Below are 26075 nucleotides of genomic sequence, written 5' to 3'. Positions count from 1 at the left end.
GGGCGACCAGAACTGGACGCAGTATTCCAAGTGCGGTCTAACCAAAGTTTTATAGAGCTGCAACAAGCTCTCACGACTCTTAAACTCAATCCCCCTGTTAATGAAAGCCAAAACACCATATGCTTTCTTAACAACCCTGTCCACTTGGGTGGCCATTTTAAGGGATCTATGTACTTGCACCCCAAGATCCCTCTGTTCCTCCACACTACCAAGAATCCTATCCTTAATCCTGTACTCAGCTTTCAAATTCGACCTTCCAAAATGCATCACCTCGCATTTATCCAGGTTGAACTCCATCAGCCACCTCTCAGCCCATCTCTGCATCCTGTCAATGTCCCGCTGCAGCCTACAACAGCCCTCTATACTGTCAAAGACACCTCCAACCTTTGTGTCATCTGCAAACTTGCTGACCCATCCTTCAATCCCCTCATCCAAGTCATTAATAAAAATTACAAACAGTAGAGGCCCAAGGACAGAGCCCTGTGGAACACCACTCACCACAGACTTCCAGGCAGAATATTTTCCTTCTACTATCACTCGCTGCCTTCTGTTGGCCAGCCAATTCTGTATCCAGATAGCTAAGTTCCCCTGTATCCCATTCCTCCTGACCTTCTGAATGAGCCTACCATGGGGAACCTTATCAAATGCCTTGCTAAAGTCCATATACACCACATCCACAACTCGACCCTCATCAACTTTTCTAGTCACATCCTCAAAGAACTAGATAAGGTTTGTGAGACATGACCTGTCCCTCACAAAGCCGTGTTGACTGCATTTAATCAAGCTATGCTCTTCCAGATGGTCATAAATCCTATCCCTCAGAATCCTTTCTAACATCTTGCAGACGACAGACGTGAGACTTACTGGTCTGTAATTGCCGGGGATTTCCCTATTTCCTTTCTTGAAGAGAGGAATTACATTTGCCTCTCTCCAGTCCTCAGGCACAACTCCAGTGGAGAGCGAGGATGAAAATATCTTCGCAAGTGGCGAAGCAATTGCATTTCTCGTTTCCCAAAGCAGCCGAGGACAAATCTGGTCCGGGCCTGGTGACTTGTCAATCTTAATGTTTGACAAAATTTTCAGCACATCAGCTTCCTCTATCTCTATCCATTTCAGCATGCACAACTGCTCTTCAAAGGTTTCATTCACTCCTCCTTTTGGTTGATACTCTCATAGAGAATTTCCAATGCTCGATATTCAATCTCCTACATGAACTAGATGGAATCATATGTTATATCTTTTGCCAACTTTTATAGGTGCACCATCGAGAGCTTTCTGTCCGAATATATCACTGCCTGGTATGGCAATTGTACCATTCAAGATCAGAGACAGTTACAGAGAGTGGTGAACTTGGCCTGGACAATCACAAAGAGCAACCTTCCATCTATAGAATCCATCTACCAAGCCCGCCGTCAAGGAAAGGCCACCAGCATTCTCAAAGATCCATCCCACCCTGGCAATGTTTTTCTACAACCTCTACCATCAGGGAGAAGGTGCAGAAGCCTGAACACACGCACCAGACGGTTTCGAAACAGTTTCAATGTTACTGTTGTTAGAATACTGAATGGGCTCACAAACTCTTAACATTCGCCTGTACCTGTGTTTTTGTTTTTGCCACTGTTTACCTATTACTTATTTATCTATGCTATTTAGCTCTGTGATCTGCCTATATTGCTCGCAAGACAATGCTTTTCACTGTGCCTCGGTAAACATGTCAAATTCAATTCAAATTCAATATCCTGAAATATGCTAGAACTACCCATTTCCATGATCAGAGATTACATAATGTCCTCGAAAGGCTTACAGCAGGCAAACAGCAAGTAGTATGCGTTATGCAGAATTTTAAAGGGATTCTAATTACTTTCATATCAGATCATCAAGGATGGGTTACAAGCTGATCCACAGGCAACTAAAACAGTCAAAGACTTCCCAACTCCAAAGCCAGTGCACAATCTAAAGTTGATTTTGGATACAGTGAATCAACTGGCTAAGTTTGTAACACCCCATAGCCCTGTTACTGACCTTTGAGAACTTTCTTAAGTCATAAGCATGGTATTAAGAGGCATCATTGACAAATGGATTTCAGAAGGTTAAGGACATGCTGACCTCCCCTGATATCTTAGCCTCATACAATACATTGTATCCCACAACTCTTGCTGCAGATACCTCTCCACAAGTATTGGAGAAGCTCTTTTTCAGCCATTATCAAGGAAGAGGCTTTAGTAGTTGCATGTGCCTGTGAAAAATTTTCTGATTTGCTTTTAGGCTTCAAAGTCACTATTGAGACCAATCATAAACATTTAATCTCTTACTGGATGAAAAAATATTAACAAAAATGCCCCCTCACATTCAGCAATATCACCTCAGCCTGATGACATTCACATATGTGATTTAGTATGTCCAAGACATGTATCAGATGTCTGCAAATGTGCTTTCCAGAGCTGCAGTCGATATATTGACATCTGACAACAATGATTTTGGTGCTAAAGTGCACTCAGATGCTGAGGCCACAGCATTACCTTGACCAGCCTCACCAAAAGCACTTAATTTTATCTATGTAGCACATATGGCACCCCAAGGTGGCCTGGAGGTCATTTCATAGATCATATTAAGAATACATGCTTCAATGTAGGCAGTTATTCTCTCCAACAAAGATTTGCTGGCTTTTGATGATCAACTGGTAATTTTCCATTCATTGTAGAATGACATTCTTCAGAGAATTCACCAATGAGACTTAGGCATAATCAAATGCAGAGCTTTAGATCTCATGGCAGTGTTTCATGGCCAGGGACTTCCAAACAGTTGGAGGATCTTATTATCAATTGTAATATATGTGCCCTTGATTCATGTGTGATTTCCAATAGAATTTGTGTTTATTTAAGTATGAACCTTTTCATATGTGTAGGTCATTCTTACTTCATTGTGGGGATTCAATTACTGCTCAAGATGGGTTTAGGTTAAAAAAAAACTGTCATCAACAACCGCTGAAATTGTTTTGAGAGCCCTCAGGGAGATGTTTAGCACCCATGATATTCTGAATGGCCTTGTTTCTGACCAGGGCCTACAGCTTGATAAACATGCTAAAACTAGTTCAAAGTGAGATATTCAAAGCATTTGCAAAGACAGTAGGCTCAGACAGAACGGTTTAAACAGTGAAAGATCTGCTGAAGAAAAATTGAGAATTTGTTTACTGCTGTGCTCATTTACCATTCCACTCTGTCCCTGCCAGAACTGTGAATAGAGCAAAGGTAGCCTCTCCAATGCCTTGTACAACTGAAGCATAACTTCCCTGCTTTTTTATTCAATTCCCCTCACAATAAAACGTAACATGCTATTAGCTTTCCTGATGAATTACTGTAGCCTGCACAATAACCTTCTACAGAATCTGCACAAGGACACCCATATCTCTCTATGTTTCAGAGCTCTTCAACCTCTTATTATTACGAGAATATGCTTCCTTTTTATTCTTTCTAGCAAACTTGACAAATTCATGCTTGTCCACATTGTAGTCCATTTGCCAGATTGTTGTGCACCCACTTAATCCCTTTGTAGGCTCCTTAATGTCCTATTCACAACTCACTTTGTCATCAAAATATTTAGCTGTAAATTGCAAAGGCAATAACCATAAACCAAAATTCGTTAAACTCGGGCAAGTGCCAGGGGACTGGAGACTGGACACAAGTAATACCTGTTGCCTGTGGTCTGAAAGGGTTAAAAGGGGTTAATGCTTGTTTGTGTTCAGTAAGCACTACCCACTGTAATTATGTCACAGGAACCTGGTCAGAATAAAGAAGAAGACAAGCCTGAGGCAAGTGAGCTTCTGTCAGTCTCCATGGTAATGTAAGTCATATTCTTGTAATCTGTAAATAAATGCAGGAATGCAATAAACTTTTTAATTGCTCAACAAGACTCTCCTAGTTAGGCCAGGACAATGGCTATCCGAGAGCATTTCAGGTTTGAAGAAACGCACACGAAACAACATGGTGGGGAAGATTGGAGTGGTAATGGTTGACTCCTACCAAAAAATAATGACCACCAGAACTATTTCTATATAGTGCCAGCTAAACATTGAAAGTGAAACCAAGCAACTCTCCAAATAGGGAACATCAAATATTAGAAAACGTACATGTTTAAACAACGAACAATTCTCACTGCGGAGTCAAAGTCAACTATAGATTTTAATCTCATCCAAAAATTTGAAGAAGTTAAATAACGAAAGGTCAAGAAATATGCAGTAGTTAATTTTGCTTGGCACCATAATCTTATGATGGAATCCAAACAAATAGCTGAATCGCCTGAAGTTACTAAGCTGGAATGAAAAGGCTTTTTTCACACCATAAATGAGATGGAAAGCTGTAACTATAGTGTTTTGGCTGAAATATTGTCCACTGTTATCAAAGCTGAAGACCGCTTCAATTGCAAATGGAAACAAATTTTGAGATGAGGTGCAAACAAAGAAGAACAAGCAGAATTCATAGTCCATATTTGTACAAATGACATAAGTAGGAAGTGTGACAAAGTCCTGCAACAACAATTCAGGGAGTTAGGTAATGAACTAAAAAGCAGGACCTCTAGGGTAGTAGTCTCAGGATTATACCCTGTGCCATGTGCTACTGAGGCTATGAACAGAGACAGAGTACAACTGAACATGGGGCTAAAGAGCTAGTGCAGGGATGAGGGTTTCAGACATGCGGGTCTTTGGCATATCTTCCAGGAAAGGTGGGACCAGCACAAGAAGGATGGGTTATACGTAAACTGGAGGCTAACGATATCCTGGCCAGGAGGTTCCATAGTGCTACTCATGAGGGTTTAAACTAATGTGTGGGGGCAGGGGTGGGATCCAGAGCAAGTCAGTAAGCATAGAGACTGGGGAAGAGCTTACATCTAAAGCAAATATAGCTAAAAGAAGGTGTACTCAGGGAGAGGTTGCTGAACTCAGAACAATTGGAGGCTTGAAGTGTATTTGTTTCCATGCAAGAAGTACAACAGGTAAGACAGGTGAACCTACAGCCTGGACTAATGCATACAGTTATGATGTTGTTGCTATTGCAGAGACATGGTTGAAAGAAGGACAGGATTGGCAACCTAATGTTCCAGGATATCGATGTTTTAGACGAGACCGGGGAGGAAGCAAAAGAGGTGGGGAATTACTAGTTAGGGAGAATATCACAGCTGTGTTAAGAGAGGACAGCCTGGAGGGATCTTGCAGCGAGGCATTATGTGTAGAACTCAGCAATAGAAACGTGCAATCACAATGCTGGGATTGTACTATAGACTGACAAGCTGCCAGCAGGAGATAGAGGAAGAGATATGTAGTCAGAGTCTGGAGAGATGTGAAAATAACAGGATTGATTTGGTGGGTGATTTTTAACTACCCTATATTGACTGGGCTTCCTGTAGTGAGAAAAAGTGAGGAGTGCAGATGCTTAGTGTAGGGAGTTTGAATGGGAAGAAATTTGTTTTGAGGATTTTTTTTAAACAGTATGTCCAATGAGGAAGAGGGCCACACTGCACTTAATATTGAGAAATGAGCCTGGCCAGGTGATCAAAGTTTTAGTAAGGAAGAAGTTTGGGAATAGTGACTATAATTCCCTAAGTTTTCAGATACTTATGGATAAGGACAAGAGCGGACCTCGGATGAATGTGTTTAATTGGGGGAAGGCCAACTATAACTGAATTAGGCAAGGATTGGCGAATGTGGATTGGGACCGGCTATTTGAGGGTAAACCCACATCTGACATGTGGGAGTCTTTTAAAGACCAGTTGATTAAAGTGCAGGACAGGCATGTTCCTGTGAAAATTAAGGGCAGTACTGGCAGGATTCTAGAACTTAGGATGACAGAAGAAACTACCAGCAAAAAAAAACATACCTAAGGTCTAAGCATCTAAAAACAAAGTCCTTGAGGAACATAGAGAGTGGAGGAAGGAGTTAGGAGGCTAAAAGAGGATATGAAATGTCCTTAGCCAGCAGGAGAATCCCAAAGCATTTTATACATATATTAGGAGCAAAAAGGTAGCTAGGGAAAGAATAGGTCCACTCAAAGAATGAAGGTGGGAGGTTTTGTGTGGAGTCAGAGCAAATGGGTGAAAACATCCAACGAGTACTTTACTTTGATATTCACCAAAGAGAGGGAGGTGAGGGACGTTGCAGTTAGGGAAAGGTATGTGAATACTCTTGCGTAGGTCAACATAATGAAGGAGGAAGTGCTGGGTGTCTTGAAATATATTACGGTAAGGAAGTCCCCAGGACCAGACAGGATCTATCTCAGGATACTATGGGAGGCAAGGAAAGAAAGAGCTGGGACCTTAACAGATATCATTGCATCCTCTTTGGCATCAGCTGAGGTTCCAGAGGACTGGAAAATGGTCAATGTTGTTCCTTTGTTTAAGAAAGAAAACAGAGGTAATCCAGATAATTACCAATCGGTGAGTCTGACATGAGTGATGGAGAAACTATTGGAGACGATACTGAGACACAGGTTTTATTCACATTTGAAAGTGAATGAAATTGTTAGTGATAGGCAGCAGGGGTTTGTGTAGGATTGGTTGTGTCTCACTAATTTGAATTTTTTGAGGGGGATGACAAGTGATTGATGAGGGAAGGGGAGTGGATTTGTATATAGGAGTTTAGTAAGGCATTTGATAAGGTACCTCATGGCAGGCTGGTACAGAAGGTAGAGTTTCTTGGAATCCAGGGTGAACAGGCTAGATGGATACAAAACTGATTTAGTCATAGAAAACAGAGAGTAGTTGTGCAAGGATGCTTTTCAGAATGGAGATCAGTAACTAGCAGTGTTCAGCAGGGATCACTGCTGTGACCTTTGCTCTTTGTAATATATATAAATGATCTGGAGTAAAATGTAAATGGTCTTATTAGGAAGTTGTGGATGTCGCCAAGATTGTCAGAGTTGCAGGTAGTGAGGGGGATTCCCAAAGGATATAGCAGGATATAGATAGATTGCAGATTTGGGCAGAGAATGGCAGATAGAGTTTAATCCGGACAAATGTGCGGTGATGCATTTTTGAAGATTATATTCAGGTGTAAATTATAGAATAAATAGCAGAACCCTAAGGAGCATTGACATAAAGAGGAATCTGGGCATTCAGGTCCACAGATCCCTGAAAGTGGCAACACACGTGGATACAGTTCAAGACGACATACAGCATGTTTGCCTTCATCAGTTGGGGCAATGAACGTAAAAGTTGGCAAGTTAAGTTACAGTTGTCCAAAACTTTAGTTAGGCCACATTTGAAATACTGTGTGCAGTTCTCATCACCACACTACTAGAAAAACCTGGATGCTTTGGAGTAGGTGCAGGGAAGATGTTGCCTGGTCTCGAAGGTTTTAGTTATGAGAACAAGTTGGATCAGCTTGGATGGCTTTCACTGGAAAGACAGAGAGGCTGAGGGGCGACCGAATAGAGGTCTACAAAACTGTGACAGGTATGGATAGGATGAATAGTCAGAGGCTTTCTCCCAGGGTGGAAAGGTTAATTACAGGAGGACACAGGTTTGAGGGAGAAGAGGGGGAAAGTTTCGAGGAGAAGTGTGTGGAAAATTTTTCACACAAAGGGTGGTGAATGCCTAGAACACACTGCCAGTGGAGGTGGTGGAAGCAGGCACGTTAGCAATGTTTAAGGTATATCTTGATAGATAGATGAATGGGAGGTGAACAGAGGGATAGAAACAATGAATTGGCAATATGTAATAAGTCTAAATAAGAATTAGAATCAGTGCAAGAGTTGGTGTGCCGCAAATGGCCTGTTCCTGTGCTGTATTGAATTTTATTATATTGAAATTGTATGAGGAGCAACTAAACTATCCACACCACTCAAGTGGATGAATGGTATAGTGCTAAAGAATTAATGGAAGTATTTGCAATTGCATTGAATCAGATTGCTATTCACTGAACTGAACAACTAACTACTCCAAATTCAAGACTGCTATTGTGGGCTGAGGTGACTAGGAAAGAATAAGATCAAGCAAAGTATGCAACCTCCCCGCTATGAAAGAAGAATCCTGAACAATAATGAAGGACATCACATCAAGAATGCTACACCAGGTAACCCAATTGAAGGAGTAAACAAGCCAGTTTCAACAATAATTCAATCATTGAGAGAGAAGGATAAAACTTCTAAAGTTCAAGAAATATAAAAAATAAGCCCATCTACCTAAGAACAGAACTATAGGTGGAATGACAGTCAAAATCCATAATTGAAATATGGTGCATCTAACCCAAAGGAAAACACCATTGAAAAGAGACATACAAGTTTACAACTCTCCAATTCATGGGAGAACTACAAGCCACAGACTGTTAGGAAGACAATCCAAGTTAACTACCTCCTACCTGAAAAACTACCATTAAAATAATGATGGAAAAGGATCGACTAGATCTAAAAGATGAAGTTCTAAATTGGAGAAAGGCCAATTTTGACGGTATTAAGCAAGAATTTTCGAAAGCTGATTGGGGCAGATGTGCGCAGGTAAAGGGACAGCTGGAAAATGGGAAGACTTCAGAAATGAAATAACGAGAATCCAGAGAAAGTATATTCCTGACAGGGTGAAAGGAAAGGCTGGTAGGTATAGGGACTGCTGGATGATTAAAGAAATTGAGGGTTTGGTTAAGAAAAAAAAAAGAAAGCATATGTATGTGTAGACAGGATGGATCAAGGGAATCCTTAGAAGAGTATAAAGGAAGTAGGAGTATACTTAAGAGGGAAATCAGGAGGGCAAAAAGGGGACATGAGATAGCTTTGGCAAATAGAATTAAGGAGAATCCAAAAGGATTTTACAAATACATTAAGGACAAAAGGGTAACTAGGGAGAGACTAGGGCCTCTCAAAGATCAGCAAGGCGGCCTTTGTGTGGAGCTGCAGAAAATGGAGGTGATACTAAACAAGTATTTTGCATCAATATTTACTGTGGAAAAGGATATGGAAGATATAGACTGTAGGGAAATAGATGGTGACACCTTGCAAAATGTCCACACTACAGAGGAGGAAGTGCTGGATGTTTTGAAACGCATAAAAGTGGATAAATCCCCAGGACCTGATCAGGTGAACCCTAGAACTCTGTGGAAAGCTAGGGAAGTGTTGGGCCTCTTGCTTAGATATTTGTATCATCGATAATCACAGGTGAGGTGCCGGAAGACTGGAGATTGGCTAACGTGGCGCCACTGTTTAAAAAGGGCGGTAAGGACAAGCCAGGGAACTATAGACCAGTGAGCCAGACGTCGGTGGGGGCAAGTTGTTGGAGGGACTCCTGAGAGACAGGATGTACATGTATTTGGAAAGGTAAGGGCTGATTAGGGATAGTCAACATGGCATTGTGCATGAGAAATCATGTCTCACAAACTTGATTGAGTTTCTTGAAGAAGTAACAAAGAGGATTGATGAGGGCAGAGCGGTAGATGTGACCTATATGGACTTCAGTAAGGCGTTCGACAAGGTTCCCCATGGGAGACTGATTAGCAAAGTTAGATCTCATGGAATACATGGAGAACTAGCCATTTGGATACAGAACTGGCTCAAAGGTAGAAGACCAGAGGGTGGTGGTGGAGGGTTGTTTTTCAGACTGGAGGCCTGTAACCAGTGGAGTGCCACAACGATCAGTGCTGGGCCCTCTACCTTTTGTCATTCATATAAATAATTTGGATGCGAGCATAAGAGGTACAGTTGGTAAGTTTGCAGATAACACCAAAATTGGAGGTGTAGTGGACAGCGAAGAAGATTACCTCAGATTACAACACGATCTTGATCAGATGGGCCAATGGGCTGTGATGTGGCAGATGGAGTATAATTCAGATAAATGTGAGGTGCTGCATTTTGGGGAAGTAAATCTTAGCAGGACTTATACTCTTAATGGTAACGTTCTAGGGAGTGTTGCTGAACAAAGAGACCTTGGAGTGCAGGTTCATAGCTCCTTGAAAGTGGAGACACAGGTAGATAGGATAGTGAAGAAGGCATTTGATATGCTTTCCTTTATTGGTCAGAGTATTGAGTACAGGAGTTGGGAGGTCATGTTGTGGCTGGACATTGGTTAGGCCACAGTTAGAATATTGCGTGCAATTCTGGTCTCCTTCCTATCAGAAAGATGTTGTGAAACTTGAAAGAGTTCAGAAAAGATTTACAAGGATGTTGCCAGGGGTTGGAGGATTTGAGCTATAGGAAGAAGCTGAACAGGCTAGGGGTGTTTTCCCTGGAGCGTCGGAGGCTGAGGGGTGACCTTATAGAGGTTTACAAAATTATGAGGAGCGTGGATAGGGTAAATAGGCAATGTCTTTTCCCTGGGGTCGGAGAGTCCAGAACTAGAGGGCATAGGTTTAGGGTAAGAGGGGCAAGATATAAAAGAGACCTAAGGGGCAACTTTTTCACGCAGATGGTGGTACAGGTATGGAATGAGCTGCCAGAGGAAATGGTGGATGCTGGTGCAATTGCAACATTTAAGAGGCATTTGGATGGGTATATGAATAGGAAGGGTTTGGAGGGATATGGGTCGGGTACTGGCTAGTGGGACTAGATTGGGTTGGGATATCTGGTCAGCATGGACAGGTTGGACCGAAGGGTCTGTTTCCATGCTGTGCATCTCTATGACACTATGCCTCTAATGGGAATATATTCAGGGAGAACTCTGAAAACTCCAGATCATTTAAATTGGTAAAGTCAAAGATTTAGCTGGAAATGGTGGTAAATGTAAATGTGTAAACAGGTGTGTAACAATAATGTTTTCGTACAAAAATATATGGGGGAGATATTGTATATGGTCAGAAATGGTTAGAAAGTATTTGACTAAGTGCAGTGAGAATCAACCATTGTAATGTTATTGTTGGCACTGCGTTAGAGTAAACTTATAGAAGTCAGACCCGAGGCTAGGTGTTCTTAACTGTAGTAATATAAATCATATTCATGTAATCTGCAAATAGCTGTATTATTTATAAATTGTAAACTTCATAGAGTGACTCAAAAGGACTCTTCCAGTTAGACCATAAAAAGATCTCCTCCCAATGTATTCTCACTCTCTCTCTGTCTCTCTCACCCAAACACACACTCGCTAGCCTTGTTCATAGTGGGGCGTAAAGATAAGCTGAGTAACTACAGATGAATCAGTTTAGTTTCAGTGGTGGGAAAGTTTCTAGAAATGATGGTTCTGGGAAAAATGAATCTGCCATTTGGAGAATTAATAGAGAGGGTTGATGGGGGTATTGCTATTTATTTAGTGTAAATGGACCTCCAGAAGGCATTTGATAATGTGCCACACAATAGATTTGTGAGCAATGTTAGGGCTCCAGGAAGAAAAAAGGACAGTAACAAATGGATGCTAGACAGCTGATTTGTGATGCAGAGTGATGCCATCATATTGGTTTAATTGCCACACCAACTGAGGTAGCCATGAAGGACTCTCCCTTCTCAAAATCCCTCAGTGCCCGAGGCGTTGTGATCCTCAGGATAAACCAGCAGCAGTCATCTGTCTCTAATGAGAGAGCAGTCCTATGATCTGGTAAGATTATGGCAATTCCACCTTCATGGAGTCCAAGTTGTCTTTTTCATGGGATGATTTGCACTTCCAGAAGCAACCTGTACAGTGTCCTGATGCTGCCAGGAACATCTGATTTGGTCAGCAGCTCTCAAGGCAGGACTTTCTTCCACTGAAGGACAGAAGTCTCATACTGAGCTTGTTGCAGCTGCCTGCAATATAGTGTCACTGTGGGGCAGCCTTTTGCAATCGCTTTAGATATCAACCATTATTGTCATTTTGGATATATCAGTGTTGCAGCTGGGTGGTCTTCCATCCACTAACTCACCAACTTATCTAGAGGACCTGCACTGATACATGTGAGTAGGACTGTACAAATGGCTGGTTTCAGAAGAAAATCTGGCGTGGGGCTTGAACACGTGATCTTCCACCTCAGAGGCAGGAGAGCTACCCACTCAGCCACCTCAAATGCTTCTTCCTAACTCTCTGAATATCGTAGATACCATTCACACTGTTTGCAGTAGGTGACAGTCTATGTGGGGAGCACACACTTAAGATTTGTCCAATAAGCTAACTTCCTCGCTGCCTTTGGTACAATTATGCTGGGCGACTTACTGATAATACTAAATTCCAAAACACTTCATCAAGAGCTTGGTGCCAAAATCGAAAATAATTGCTCAGTTGTGCAATGCTGGCGCAAACAACAGGAATGCTTCAAACAGCTCATAAATTATCAGCAATTCTTAGAAACAGAATTCTTAGAAAAGTTCATTTACTACAAGCTTTGGCTGACTTATTTTGTTCCCTTATCCCAGTAACAACTTTCGATTGGAAAATGTTTCACGAGGAAGGCAAGTTAGGAGGAACCAATGAACAAAATGTAAATAATAGGACATTAGGTAAAGCAGTGCAGTAAGACAGAACACAGAATAGGCTTTTTAAAAAATGCTCTTGCTGGATGGTGTCACTGGTTGGGCCAGCATTTCATGTCCTTGGCTTAGAGGGGAACTTGCTTTCTAGAGAGTGACACAGTTGGAATTTGCAGATGACTCAAACTTGGATGTATGGAAAACTGTGAATAGGGTAGCGATAAAGTTCATGAGGATTAAACTGTTGGAAAGGGTAGATGAAATTTAAGGCAGAGACATATAAAGACAAATGTTTGGCAGGAAGAATGAGGAGAGGCAATATAAAATAAAGAGTTGAATTTATGGCTCTCAGGGGCAGAACGGCATGTGTAAAATTCCAGGTGTCCAGACTGTCAGGTGATTCCTGAGGCCATCATGGCAGGGTGAGGGAGTGCCCCAACATCTGTGAGCATTGGAATTTAGATCAATGAGGGGAATCTTATAGAAACATATAAAATTATGAAGGGAATCAACAAGATAGAAGTAGACAGGATGTTTCCACTGGCAGGTGAAACTAGGACAAAGGGTACATCCTCAAAATTAGGGGGAGCAGATTAGGACTGGATTGAGAAGGAACTTCTTCATCCAGAGGATTGTAAATCTATGGAATTTCTTGCCCAGTGAAATAGTTGACACTAATTCAGTAAACTTTTTAAAGCTAAGATAGATTTTTTTTTGAACAATAAAAGTATTAAGGGATATGGTGAGAGCGCAGGTAAGTGGGACTGAGTCCACGAAAAGATCAGCCGTGACCTTATTGAATGGTGGAGCAGGTTCAAAGGGCCAGAAGGCCTACTCCTGCTCCGAGCTCTTGTGTTCTTATGTTCCTTAGAAACCCCTAAAGCACTACCTCCGCAACACCAACTTTGTCAATCTAAGCTGCTAACGCCTTACCGGAATCCCTCATTGGAAATCTCAGGCTCATTTAGAAGTCGGGGTACATGGTGTCTCCTCTTTAGGACTATCTGTTGTCCCACCAGTGGCTTCTGCTCCCAGTGTCACTGCTGAGACAAGAGAAAGCTCAACCATTTGATTGACCAGCAAATTTGGAGGCAGGATTTCCTCCTTGATGCAGGCAGAAGTGTTGGCTTGAGCTAATTAATGACCTTCTGGTTGTGAAGTGACTGCCAGGCAAGTAGGCCAAGTCTTAGGTGGGTCTGCCAATGACTTTTGCACTGAGAGACAGGGATCCCACACCTCACATAAAATTCAACCCAACAATTATACTTCAACAGTTGGAGCAGAGACACTTGAAGATGGAAAATTAGTTTCAGAAAGTGACTGAAGAGGCTTGTGGGATGCTGGAGCTGAACCTTCCAATTTTTAGCTAAGTCGGAATTGCATCTAATTCTTTGGAAAGTTGCCCACCACGAGGCAAATGAGGTCGGTTGGCCTATCTTCCCAAATGCGGCTCATTAATTACCTACCACACCCCGAAATGTTTTGTCCAATTTTCATCCAATCTGAAAGTGCACTGTTACCACACCAACAACCACTCACCAGATATCCATCAAAAAAACCAGCAATCCTTGTGCGTGTGTCAACTTTGAAAGGCTGCTGTATACCTGGACAAGCGTTAGCAATCTGGCATCGCACCTCATCAGTAATGTAGCACAGTAGCTACAGCAGCCACAAAGCCACTCTATGTACACAGACAGCATGGCTGACACCCCCTTCCAAATACAATGCTATTCTCTTACCATAGTTGCTGTTTAACCACCAGGCCACACACTTAACCTGTTCTTAGCTACATGCTGTCTAAACAAGTCACCGTTACGCTATCCCAAGTTCACACTGTACACCTGCATCCTGTCATTGTGTAGTAGGGGAAGTCACATACAGGCAAGTAATCAGACAAATATGAAGATAATTGTGAGCTTTTTTCCGTGGAAACCAAAAGGAAATACAATAAAGCTAACAGAGGCTGAACTTGGCCTCCACAAAGCCAACCAGATTTCGGCACCATGACCAAAGTGTCAATGATTGTATACTGCAGCCAACTGTGTTCATTTGGAACTGTATGTCAATGTGAATCCATCTGTATTCTAGCCCACCACAGCTTAGCTTTGTAATGGACATAACAGCTTCCTCCCCACCAGCGTCCTCATCCTCCTCCTTAGATGTCTGCTCTTCCTTACCCCAGTTCCTCAGATTCCAGCACATCATCTCATTGACTGTTTCAGTTGTGCAGAGCAGAGCACACCAGCACAATGCGGCACACTTTGTCTGGACTAGATTGCAGCACTTCTCCAGACTGGCCCAAGCAACAGAACTGCATCTTCCCCAGCTGCATTGTCTGCTCCACTACGGTCCTGGTCAAGACAAGAGCAGCATTGCATCTGTGTTCTATATGATTGGTTCTATATGATTGTGTCATGAACTGTGGTCTCAGTCGAGACCCCTCATCCCCCCAATAACTAGCCATTGTAAAGCAACTGGACCCTAAAACACACCAGATATATGAAAGTGCTGGAGGATATAGGAGTTGTGGGAGGTGCCAGGGTAGTGGACACACACTTCCAGAAAGTGGTAATAGTGATCACAGATCAACTGGACATGAATGAATGTTGATGAATTCTTCTGGGTTGTGATACAGCCCTCCCAGTGTCGCAGTGCACAATCGATGGCATTCTGTTTTATCTTTCCGAATCCTGAGAATACAGATTTAAGGTTTTGGCAAAAGAAACAAAAGCAATGGGTGTAACATTTTATTTCATGCAGCAAACAGTTAAGATCTGGAATACATGGCTACAAAAGGTAATAAGGCAGATTCAAATGGAGGCTTTTCAAAGGGAATTTCATGAGTACCTGAAAAGAATAAAATTGTGGCACCACATGGAAAGGACTAACAAAATTGCTCTTGCAGAGAGCTGGTAGTGACTCATGGGGCTGAATGGCCATTTTCTGCACTGAAACCATTGTATAATTACATTACCTCCCTGTAAAGTAATGCTTCAATGTTAAAAATGTCACCATTGTTTTCAAACCTTTCTATGACCTTTCCCCTCTCTAACTTTGTAATCTACTTCAGATCCACAACTATTCACTTCTCTAATCCAATATCTTCAGCAACCCCAACTTTAATCACTCTGAGATATTCCACCATGCCTTCAGCTGTCCAGGCTCCAAACTCTGAAATTCCCTCCCTATACCTCTCTGCCTTACTTCCTGCTTTTCTCTTTGTCAGCCACTCATTTGAATCTACCTCTTTGGCCAAGCCTTTGGTCATCCACTGAAATATCTGCTGGAGGTAGCTCAATATCAAAGTTTGCTTAATCCCATTTCTGTGAGGAGAACCGATGTAACAGTTTTACCAAGTGCACAATTGATTTATATGCAACTCCTTTAGATCTTACTGCCACGAGTCACATTCACTGTAGTTCAGTAGGACTGACTTGAGGTCCATAGAAACTTTCAGGATGCCATGCAACCATACGGCTGAGTAATTTGTAGGAAATATTGCTTGGGAGGTTATACTATATTGCTTTAAAGGTTCTACATATACACAAATTGTTTTGGTTGTTGTCAGAGATGAAAAAGGTTAACGCGCTAACACATTCCGTTGCACAATGCCAAAAGTTTGTAAAATGCTTTCTACACCTCAGATCGACTTGAATTCTCTCTCTACTTAGTAGTCACCACAAAAATGTTCTTATTTAGTCATTGTACTAGAACCAAACTCAAACTTAGCAAATAACAAGCTTTAACAGTAAATGCTGATGAAGGAGATAGCAGAAGCAATGTGCTGTCAGCACAGCAGCCAGATGTTCAAGTTGTATTGCAGGTTAACAATCGCACACAGGAACCCTTTTCCACGCCATTGTTGGGAATAAAAATTAGGACAGATGTAAATCAGGAGAGATATAAAAGGGGAGAGATCTGAAATAGCAACTCATTGTCACCCATTTTACAATATCACACACAAAATCAAGATCTACTCCGGTATGCTAAAAGATCATCTCTAAGGGCTCTTTACACTTCCTGCTGTTAGACTAAAGTTAGCTCAGGTTACAAGAGATTAGAATCATGAGGCTATTTTACACAGAAGCTCTGATCCTTAGCTTAAAAAGTTGAGGGTGAACACCATCTCTGCTTGGCTATGTCACCCCAAGCCATTTTACAGGTGTTGTATCTTGATTGGTTATGGGAAACATTTCTGCCCCCAGGAAAAAAATGTCACCATTCCAAGAGTGATCAGGCATTCAGAAGACTCTCTGGTCAAGGCAGTGCGACCAGGAGAGATGTCCATGGCTGGAATTGCAGGCAGTCCAGAAGTCATGTTGCTGGTTCCTCCAATATGTTTGTGGATTCATTGGGCCCAGGAAAGAGGATGGAGGGGGACTGATTTCAGCACGGCTGTAAAGGAGATCATGTGGGAGAGGGGGGAGTAACTTGGCACTCACCTTCAACTCCTTCTCCCAACCCTGGCAACAAGGCTGCCATTTTTAAAATAGCAGTGGCAGTGTGCAGACAATTGGCATGGCACTGCTGCTGTGCAGCCTAACCTGACAGCCACATATGCACACTGCCCACTCCCAACCACCAGTACTGCCTGCCAGTCAGCTCCTGAGTAGGATTGAGGTTGTGAGAAGTGTAAAGTTCACAGGACAGTTCAACGCTGAAGGTGACAATTTGGCCCATTGAGTCTGCATAGCAGCATTATCAAAGAACAATCCCAAAGCCCTGTTTTTAGCAATTACTCTGCAATTCTTTTTGTCCTTCATTCCTTACCTAATTGCTATTAAGGTGTCCACCACTCTATTGGGCAATGCACTCATTACATTATAAAAAAAGGTTTTCTGCATTTCGCTTATGGTTCTTTGTCAATCACCTTAAATCTGTACTCGCTAGCTAATGATCTTTCAGTCAATGGATCCAATTTCTCTGTTCTTACTCTGTTTAAATCCTACATGATTTTAAATACTTCAATCAAATTCACTCTTAGCTCCAAGGAGAGCAGCCCCAGTTTCTCCATCTTAACCATGCAATTATAATCCCTGTTTTGAAAGTGGTGGGGCCTAAATCAGGCTGTGTCACACCCTATATTAGGCATTAGATGGCCACACAAAGAGCAAAGAGAAGTCTCAGGTGTCAGTGCATGAGCTTCTAATGGGAAGTATGCAGAACACTCTCTTGGCAAAGGATGAGCACGAGGTGTTTTATATCCACATCTGAAGTGGACTTTTGAACTTTTGCCTGTGCAAAAGACAAGGCTTCGAATAGTAATTTCACTTTGCCCTCGAAATAATTCCACAAAAGTCAGTATCTGTCTCCAAGTCATTGTGTATTTATGTGCAAACAGTCCTTGACTTTAGTACTGCCTCATTCAGAGTCAGCATCCCTAATACTCCCCTTTTTATATGTCAGCCAGGGCTCCCTGATTGGACTGGATTAAAAGCCCCAAATCAGGGAACTGATATTCCATGATGTCTAGCTGACTGGCCTCATTACAATCACTACAGCCCTCAGAGTGCTACTGTCAGCGCTGGTACTGTAGAGGCTGTACCATAAATTGTCTTCTGTGCCACTTGACAGATTAGTGCAGAATGAAGCGTCTGGTGACTGTTTTCAATAGATGCCCTGGCCCTGTAGTAAATCAACACTTTGGTAAAGGCAGAAAAGGGGCTAATTCTGCTTGAACAGCCTAGCTAGCTGTTCAGTCATGGGTTGATATCAGGTTGTGTTTTATTAATAATGAAGATGCCTGTGTTTGTAAATGATTTCTGCATCAATTGCATTAACACATATATTAAACATGAGCAAGTCTAAACAAACGCTATTTTCACAATTGATTTGCCACATCCCATGATAACAGTCATTTAGATTTTAATTCCTTTTGAAATAGGACTGCAGCTGTTTGTTTCAGATGTATAAGATGTTCCCAGTTGTGAGTGCATGAGCAACTCTCATTTGTAAATTACTTTGGTTACACTAGTCAGGGTTTGAAAATAAAACATAGCCAGTGGTTGATAAAGTGATAAGGTTTATTTTGACTGTCCTTGCATTCTTCTGGATTCTGCCACAGAAACAAACTAATGACACATCTGTAAAAACAGTGAGCATTCATCATACTCACAACTCTATGGAATTCCACTATCATTTCCACCTCCCCTCTCCACCACCTACCATGATCTCCAAGTACGGTAAATAAAACAGACCATGAATGTTTGTAAAGAAACAGTTTATACTAGTACCTTTTTTTGGAAGGAAACCTACTAATGTTACATGGTTTGGCATTATATGTCCAATACTGGAGCCTGGAGATGCAGGTACAACAGTCCCCAGTAATTAAGACTGGGGTTCTCTTGATGGGGGAGGGGGGAAGCGGTAGAGTTTCTTAGGACAAAGGAAGCACATGGTGAGGACAGTGCAGGAGAGAGAGAGAGAGAGAAAACCTGCACAGTTACTGCCTTTGCTGTTTTTGAATTCATGTGTCGCTGGACATCGGAGTGCATCTGAGAAAATTAACAAACAGTGAATTTCACAACTAATCTTGGAGGATCTGGTTTGGGCGAAGTTCACAACACAGAATCAGATAAGTTAATTGTTGTTTTAAATCTGTCCAAGAGAAAGGCTGTATTAGTGAGTACAGTGGGTTCTTCCTTGATCATATGTTTTTGGAGAGAAGTCTCTTGATTAAACTTAAAATATAAGCCATAGCAATTAATTTAACCTGGAGCAGTGTTTTGTAGAGGAATAAGAAGGTGTTATTTTCTGGGTCTGCAGATTGTGAAGGAGCAAAAATGGCCTTTGCAGTGATATGTACTTCGTGTCAGATGTGGGAGTTTGAAGAGAGTTTAAGGGTTACTGCGGATTATATCTGCCATAAATGCTGTTGGATGCGAATATTATCAGATCGAGTGGATCGGTTGGAGAGACAGATAGAAGCGATGAGGAATTTGCAACAGCAACAGTATGTGATGGATGGCAGTTATAGGAAGGGGGGACGTCTCCGATACAGTCACATAGATGGGTTAACTCCAGGAAGGGTAAGAGAGGTCGGCACCTAGGGCAGGAATCTTTTGTGGATATACCCATTTCAAACAGGTATGCTGTTTTGTAAAATGTAGGGGGTGATGGATTCTCAGGGGAGCGTAGCATGAACAGCTAAGTTTCTGGTATTGAGACTGGCTCTAATGCAACGAGGGGTACGTCAGCTTCCAAGAGATCAATTGTGTGAGGGCATTCTGTAGTCAGAGGTACAGACAGACGTTTCTGTGGCCAGCAGAGAAAAAGCGGAATGGTGTGTTGTTTCCATGGCACCAGGATCAAGGATGTCTCCGAGAGGGTGCAGAATGTTCTCACGGGGGAGAGGGCCCAGCAGGAGGTCATTGTTCACATTGGAACCAATGACATAGGAAGGGAAAAGGTTGAGATTCTGAAGGGAGATTACAGAGAGTTAGGCAGGAATTTAAAAAGGAGGTCCTCAAGGGTAATAATATCTGGATTACTCCCAGTGCCAAGAGCTAGTAAGGGCAGGAATAGGAGGATAGAGCAGATGAATGCATGGCTGAGGAGCTGGTATATGGAAGAAGGATTCACATTTTTGGATCATTGGAATCTCTTTTGGGGTAGAAGTGACCTGTACAAGAAGGACAGATTGTACTTAAATTGGAAGGGGACTAATATACTGGCAGGGAAATTTACTAGAACTGCTTGGGAGGATTTAAACTAGTAAGGTGAGGTGGTGGGACCCAGGGAGATGGTGAGGAAAGAGATCAATCTGAGACTGGTACAGTTGAGAACAGAAGTGAGTCAAACAGTCAGGGCAGGCAGGGACAAGGTAGGACTAATAAATTAAACTGCATTTATTTCAATACAAGGAGCCTAACAGGAAAGGCAGATGAACTCAGTGCATGGTTAGGAACATGGAACTGGGATATCATAGCAATTACGGAAACATGGCTCAGGGATGGGCAGAACTGGCAGCTTAATATTCCAGGATACAAATGCTACAGGAAGGATAGAAAGGGAGGCAAAAGAGGAGGGGGAATGGCATTTTTGATAAGGGATAGCATTACAGCTGTGCTGAGGGAGGATATTCTGGAAACACATCCAGGGAAGTTATTTGGGTGCAACTGAGAAATAAGAAAGAGATGATTGCCTTATTGGGATTGTATTATGGACCTCCTAATAGTCAGAGGGAAATTGAGAAACAAACTTGTAAGGAGATCTCAGCTATTTGTAAGAATAATAGGGTAGTTATGGTAGGGGATTTTAACTTTCTAAACATAGACTGGGACTGCCATAGTGTTAAAGGTTTAGATGGAGAGGAATTTCTTAAGTGCGTACAAGTCAATTTTCTGATTCAGTACGTGGATGTACCTACAAGAGAAGATGCAAAACTTGACCTACTCTTGGGCAATAAGGCTGGGCAGATGACTGAGGTATCAGTGGGGAGTACTTTGGGGCCAGCGACCATAATCCTATTCGTTTTAAAATAGTGATGGAAAAGGATAGACCAGATCTAAAAGTTGAAGTTCTAAATTGGAGAAAGGCCAATTTTGACGGTATTAAGCAAGAATTTTCGAAAGCTGATTGGGGCAGATGTTCGCAGGTAAAGGGACGGCTGGAAAATGGGAAGCCTTCAGAAATGAGATAACAAGAATCCAGAGAAAGTATATTCCTGTCAGGGTGAAAGGGAAGGCTGGTAGGTATAGGGAATGCTGGATGACTAAAGAAATTGAGGGTTTGGTTAAGAAAAAGAAGGAAGCATATGTCAGGTATAGACAGGGTAGAGGGTAGATCAATTGAATCCTTAGAAGAGTATAAAGGAAGTAAGAGTATACTTAAGAGGGAAATCAGGAGGGCAAAAAAGGGACATGAGATAGCTTTGGCAAATAGAATTAAGGAGAATCCAAAGGGTTTTTACAAATATATTAAGGACAACAGGGTAACTAGGGAGAGAATAGGGCCCCTCAAAGATCAGCAAGGTGGCCTTTGTGTGAAGCCACAGAAAATGGGGGCGATACTAAATGAATATTTTGCATCAGTATTTACTGTGGAAAAGGATATGGAAGGTATAGACTGTAGGGAAATAGATGGTGACATCTTGCAAATGTCCATATTACAGAGGAGGAAGTGCTGGATGTCTTGAAATGGTTAAAGGTGGGTAAATCCCCAGGACCTGATCAGGTGTATCCAACAACTCTGTGGGAAGCTAGAGAAGTGATTGCTGGGCCTCTTGCTGAGATATTTGTATCACCGATAGTCGCAGGTGAGGTGCTGGAAGACTGGAGGTTGGCAAACGTGGTGCCACTGATTAAGAAAGGTGGTAAAGACAAGCCAGGGAACTATAGACCGTGAGCCTGACCTCAGTGGTGGGCAAGTTGTTGGAGGGAATCCTGAGGGACAGGATGTACATGTATTTGGAAAGGCAAGGACTGATTAGGGATAATTAACATGGCTTTGTGCATGGGAAATCATGTCTCACAAACTTGATTGAGTTTTTGAAGAAGTAACAAAGAAGATGGATGAGGGCAGAGCAGTAGATGTGATCTATATGGACTTCAGTAAGGCGTTCGACAAGGTTCCCCATGGGAGATTAGCAAGGTTAGATCTCATGGAATACAGGGAGAACTAGCCATTTGAATACAGAACTGGCTCAAAGGTGATGGTAGAGGGTTGTTTTTCAGACTGGAGGCCTGTGACCAGTGGAGTGCCACAATGATCGGTGCTGGGTTCTCTATTTTTTGTCATTTACATAAATGATTTGGATGCGAGCATAAGAGGTACAGTTAGTAAGTTTGCAGATGACACCAAAATTGGAGGTGTAGTGGACAGCGAAGAGGGTTCCCTCAGATTATAACAGGATCTGGACCAGATGGGCCAATGGACTGAGAAGTGGCAGATGGAGTTTAATTCAGATAAATGTGAGGTTCTACATTTTGGGAAAGCAAATCAGAGCAGGACTTATACACTTAATAGTAAGGTCCTAGGGAGTGTTGCTGAACAAAGAGACCTTGGAGTGCAGGTTCATAGCTCCTTGAAAGTGGAGTCGCAGGTAAATAGGATAGTGAAGAAGACGTTTGGTATGCTTTCCTTTATTGGTCAGTTAATTGAGTACAGGAGTTGGGAGGTCATGTTGCAGCTGTACAGGACATTGGTTAGGCCACTGTTGGAATATTGCGTGCAATTCTGGTCTCCTTCCTATCGGAAAGATGTTGTGAAACTTGAAAGAGTTCAGAAAAGATTCACAAGGATGTTGCCAGGGTTGGAAGATTTGAGCTATAGGGAGAGGCTGAACAGGCTGGGGCTGTTTTCCCTGGAGCATTGGAGGCTGAGGGGTGACCTTATAGACGTTTACAAAATTATGAGGGACATGGATAGGATAAATAGACAAAGTCTTTTCCCTGGGGTCTGGGAGTCCAGAACTAGAGGGCATAGGTTTAGGGTGCAAGGGAAAAGATATAAAAGAGACCTAAGGGGCAACTTTTTCACATAGAGGGTGGTACGTGTAAGGAATGAGCTGCCAGAGGGAGTGGTGGAGGCTGGTACAGTTGCAACATTTAAGAGGCATTTGGATGGGTATATGAATAAGAAGGGTTTGGAGGGGTATGGATAGGGTGCTGGCAGGTGGGACTAGATTGGGTTGGGATATCTGGTCGGCATGGATGGGTTGGACCGAAGGGTCTGTTTCCATGCTGTACATCTCTATGACTCTATGAGGTCAGGGGCCAGGGCATGAGCAACACCACAGCCCCTGAGGTCTGACCCTGCTGTTGGTCAATACCACAACCACACAGTCGGTTTTCAACAGTACTTACCAAGCATCGCAGGATACTATTGTATCAAAGTGGTGCAAAGAAATGCACTGTCTACCGAGCAGCACTGTGGATATATTTTTAAAGAATTAATCATGTTCATTGATCCAGCAGCAAATTTAAAATTAATTCAGAGATGAAAACCTCAAACACACCATGATATCACTGAAATTCACAAAATAAGGTAATTCAACTCATCAAAAGGGGCGGCATGGTGGCTCAGTGGTTAGCACTGCTGCCTCACAGCACCAGGGACCCAGGTTCAATTCCTGCCTCACGCAACTGTCTGTGTGGAGTTTGCACATTCTCCCCGTGTCTGTAGGGGTTTCATCCGGGTGCTGCGGTTTCCTCCCACAGTCCAAAGATGTGCAGGTTAGGTGAATTGGCCAAGCTAAATTGCCCATAGTGTTAGTGGTAAATGTAGGGGAATGTGTCTGGGTGGGTTGCTCTTCAGAGGATCGGTGTGGGCTTGTTAGGCCGAAGGGCCTGTTTCCACACTGTAGGGAATCTAATCTAATCTAAACTTAATTCAACAATCAGTAACATTTGTGGGCTCAAACTACAGTGAGGCAAGTACTCCCAAACACTGATCTTAAGACCTGTTCACTGTAGAGTTGTTTAACCATACCACCTTGTGGACCAATGCAGAAGCACAATTGCACATTCTATAAATTGCTGCTAGCAAAGCAAATGTAACAGATAGTCTTTTTGGCAATATCCACTTTGGTCAAATCGTGGCTGTCATGTATATAGTCCGGGTGCTGCCAAAGAGAGCTGGTCAGGTGAGCATGAGGAGGCAGCTTGTGGAGCAATCTAGAGCCGGCTGTGGAGGTCTGTGGATCATCAATAAAGCTTTCCTGCACATATTTACCATTCATCTACCTTGTTTATAATTCCTGGTTCTAAGCAAATCATCAACGGAACAGTAACAAGTAACGTCTTTGCCATGCACATGCTATAGAATGACCATTTCAAATGGCGACAGTAAAACCATCCCACCATTACATTCATTGTAACCACTCAATCCCCCACTGTCATCATACTGGGTGATCACATTGATCAGAAACTCAACTGGACTATTCATGTAAATGCGTGATTACTACAGCAGATCGGAAGTCGAATTTTCCTGAGCAAGTCACTTGCACCAACATCCATACCACCCACCCACAAGGCAGAAGCATGATGGAACTCTTTTGTTTTGCCTGGATCAAAACAGATGCTACTACACTTTAGATGATTGAGACAATCCAAGGAAAAGCAGTCCACCTACTTATCAATTCAACTTTTACCCTAACCATCCAACAGCCTCACACCATATACCATGGCTGATTGTGTACTATTTACAATTGGCCAAGGATTCTTGGCAACATTTCAATCCCCACTACCTAGAAAGATAAACACAGAAGATCCATTGAAATATCCCGACATTTATGTTCCCCTCCAAAATCACAGACTATCCTGGCTCAGAACTTAGTCACCATTCCTTCATTATCACGAGTTAAAAACCTAGAACTCGCTCCACAACAACATTGTGAATCAACCTGCATCACATGAACTGAGTAGTTTAAAAAGGGAACTTACATCTTCTTGACATCTTTTAGCGACATTGACACCATATTCCAAATCAGACAAAATTCAACTTCTAAGGAAACATATTCTGCCTTAAAAATAATATTAACACCCTGTACACTTTTCCATTAGTTTAACAGTAAACTTGGGCTTCAGCTATTTCTCCATTATCCTTTATCATCCTGTGATACCCATTATCCCCTATGGCAGTCTCTCTAAAGAGATCTTGCTGAGCCTCATTGAGGAATCCCACTAAAAAACTCAACGCAACTTGCACTTAGCCAAAAAAGTGCAAGATACAGTCCCATGTGTCAAACATTTGCACAGGGTGCTTCACAAGCTGAGAACCATCCCTGTCTAAAGTTTTGTGCGCATTCATATTAATGTGATACACCTTCAATATAAGACAGAAAATATGAATACACAATATAGAATACAGAAAATTAACATGTTAAAAAAACATTTAGTGCTAAGATGACTCCAAAAACATAAGTAGGATGAAGAAATTGTTATTGTTCCTTATTTCAAATAATTGAACCAGCATGATTATTCAAGTAAAATTTCAAATAATTAATCTTTGCAATCAAAATTAGCAACGATATAATGTCTCATAAAGGTTAACTTCTACTGTGCATTTGTGTATCCTTCTTCATAATTTGTGCATTATTTTTTGGTTAAAAACACAGGAAAAGGCTTTGTCAGAACTGTGTCAAACTGCGAAAAATAAAATTTGTGTGACAAACACTTGACGATGAATAACTTTTGAGACTCCTTCATGAACTTCACAGAATCTTGTTATGGACTAGGCCAGACCACTCAAAATATTCTTAAGCAGGCAGCCCAGATCATAACTTTGCAATTTGTTTCAGTAAGTGTACAGTGTAAATTACCTGGAGTAAGGTAATTAGGTTGACTACTAGATTTTAAAACAGACAAAAATTTATTCACAAAATTACACAATGAAACACAAAGAAAAGAATAAAGAACCCCTATAGAGCTCAGTCTATCCAAACTAGACTTAATTATGCTGTTCCGCATATACACAACAGTCCCAATAAACAAACTCCCTTTAAAAACCAGTATAAGTGGAACACATGCTTCCAGGTTGAAGTTGAAGTGCAGAAAGAGAGAGAGAGTTTCCACACAGCTCACTGTTGAACACCTCACCAGTTCAGAACTGAATTAAACTGCTCAGCTAGAGAGCTGACCACTCCCCTTTCATTATACAGGTCACTTCTAAAACATGACCACTTTGGCCTGAAATCTTATCTGTTTACACATAAACACAAGGCTTCTCAAAATCTTTTTCATCTCTGCACCAAGCCAGACTTATCGGACTCCGGTCCGGTTTATTGCCTCTCTG

This window comes from Chiloscyllium plagiosum, unplaced genomic scaffold (assembly GCF_037043375.1).
Source record: "Chiloscyllium plagiosum isolate Xiang-an unplaced genomic scaffold, Cpla_swu_hap1 HiC_scaffold_12, whole genome shotgun sequence".
NCBI lineage: Eukaryota > Metazoa > Chordata > Chondrichthyes > Orectolobiformes > Hemiscylliidae > Chiloscyllium > Chiloscyllium plagiosum.
This window is presented reverse-complemented; position numbering follows the sequence as displayed.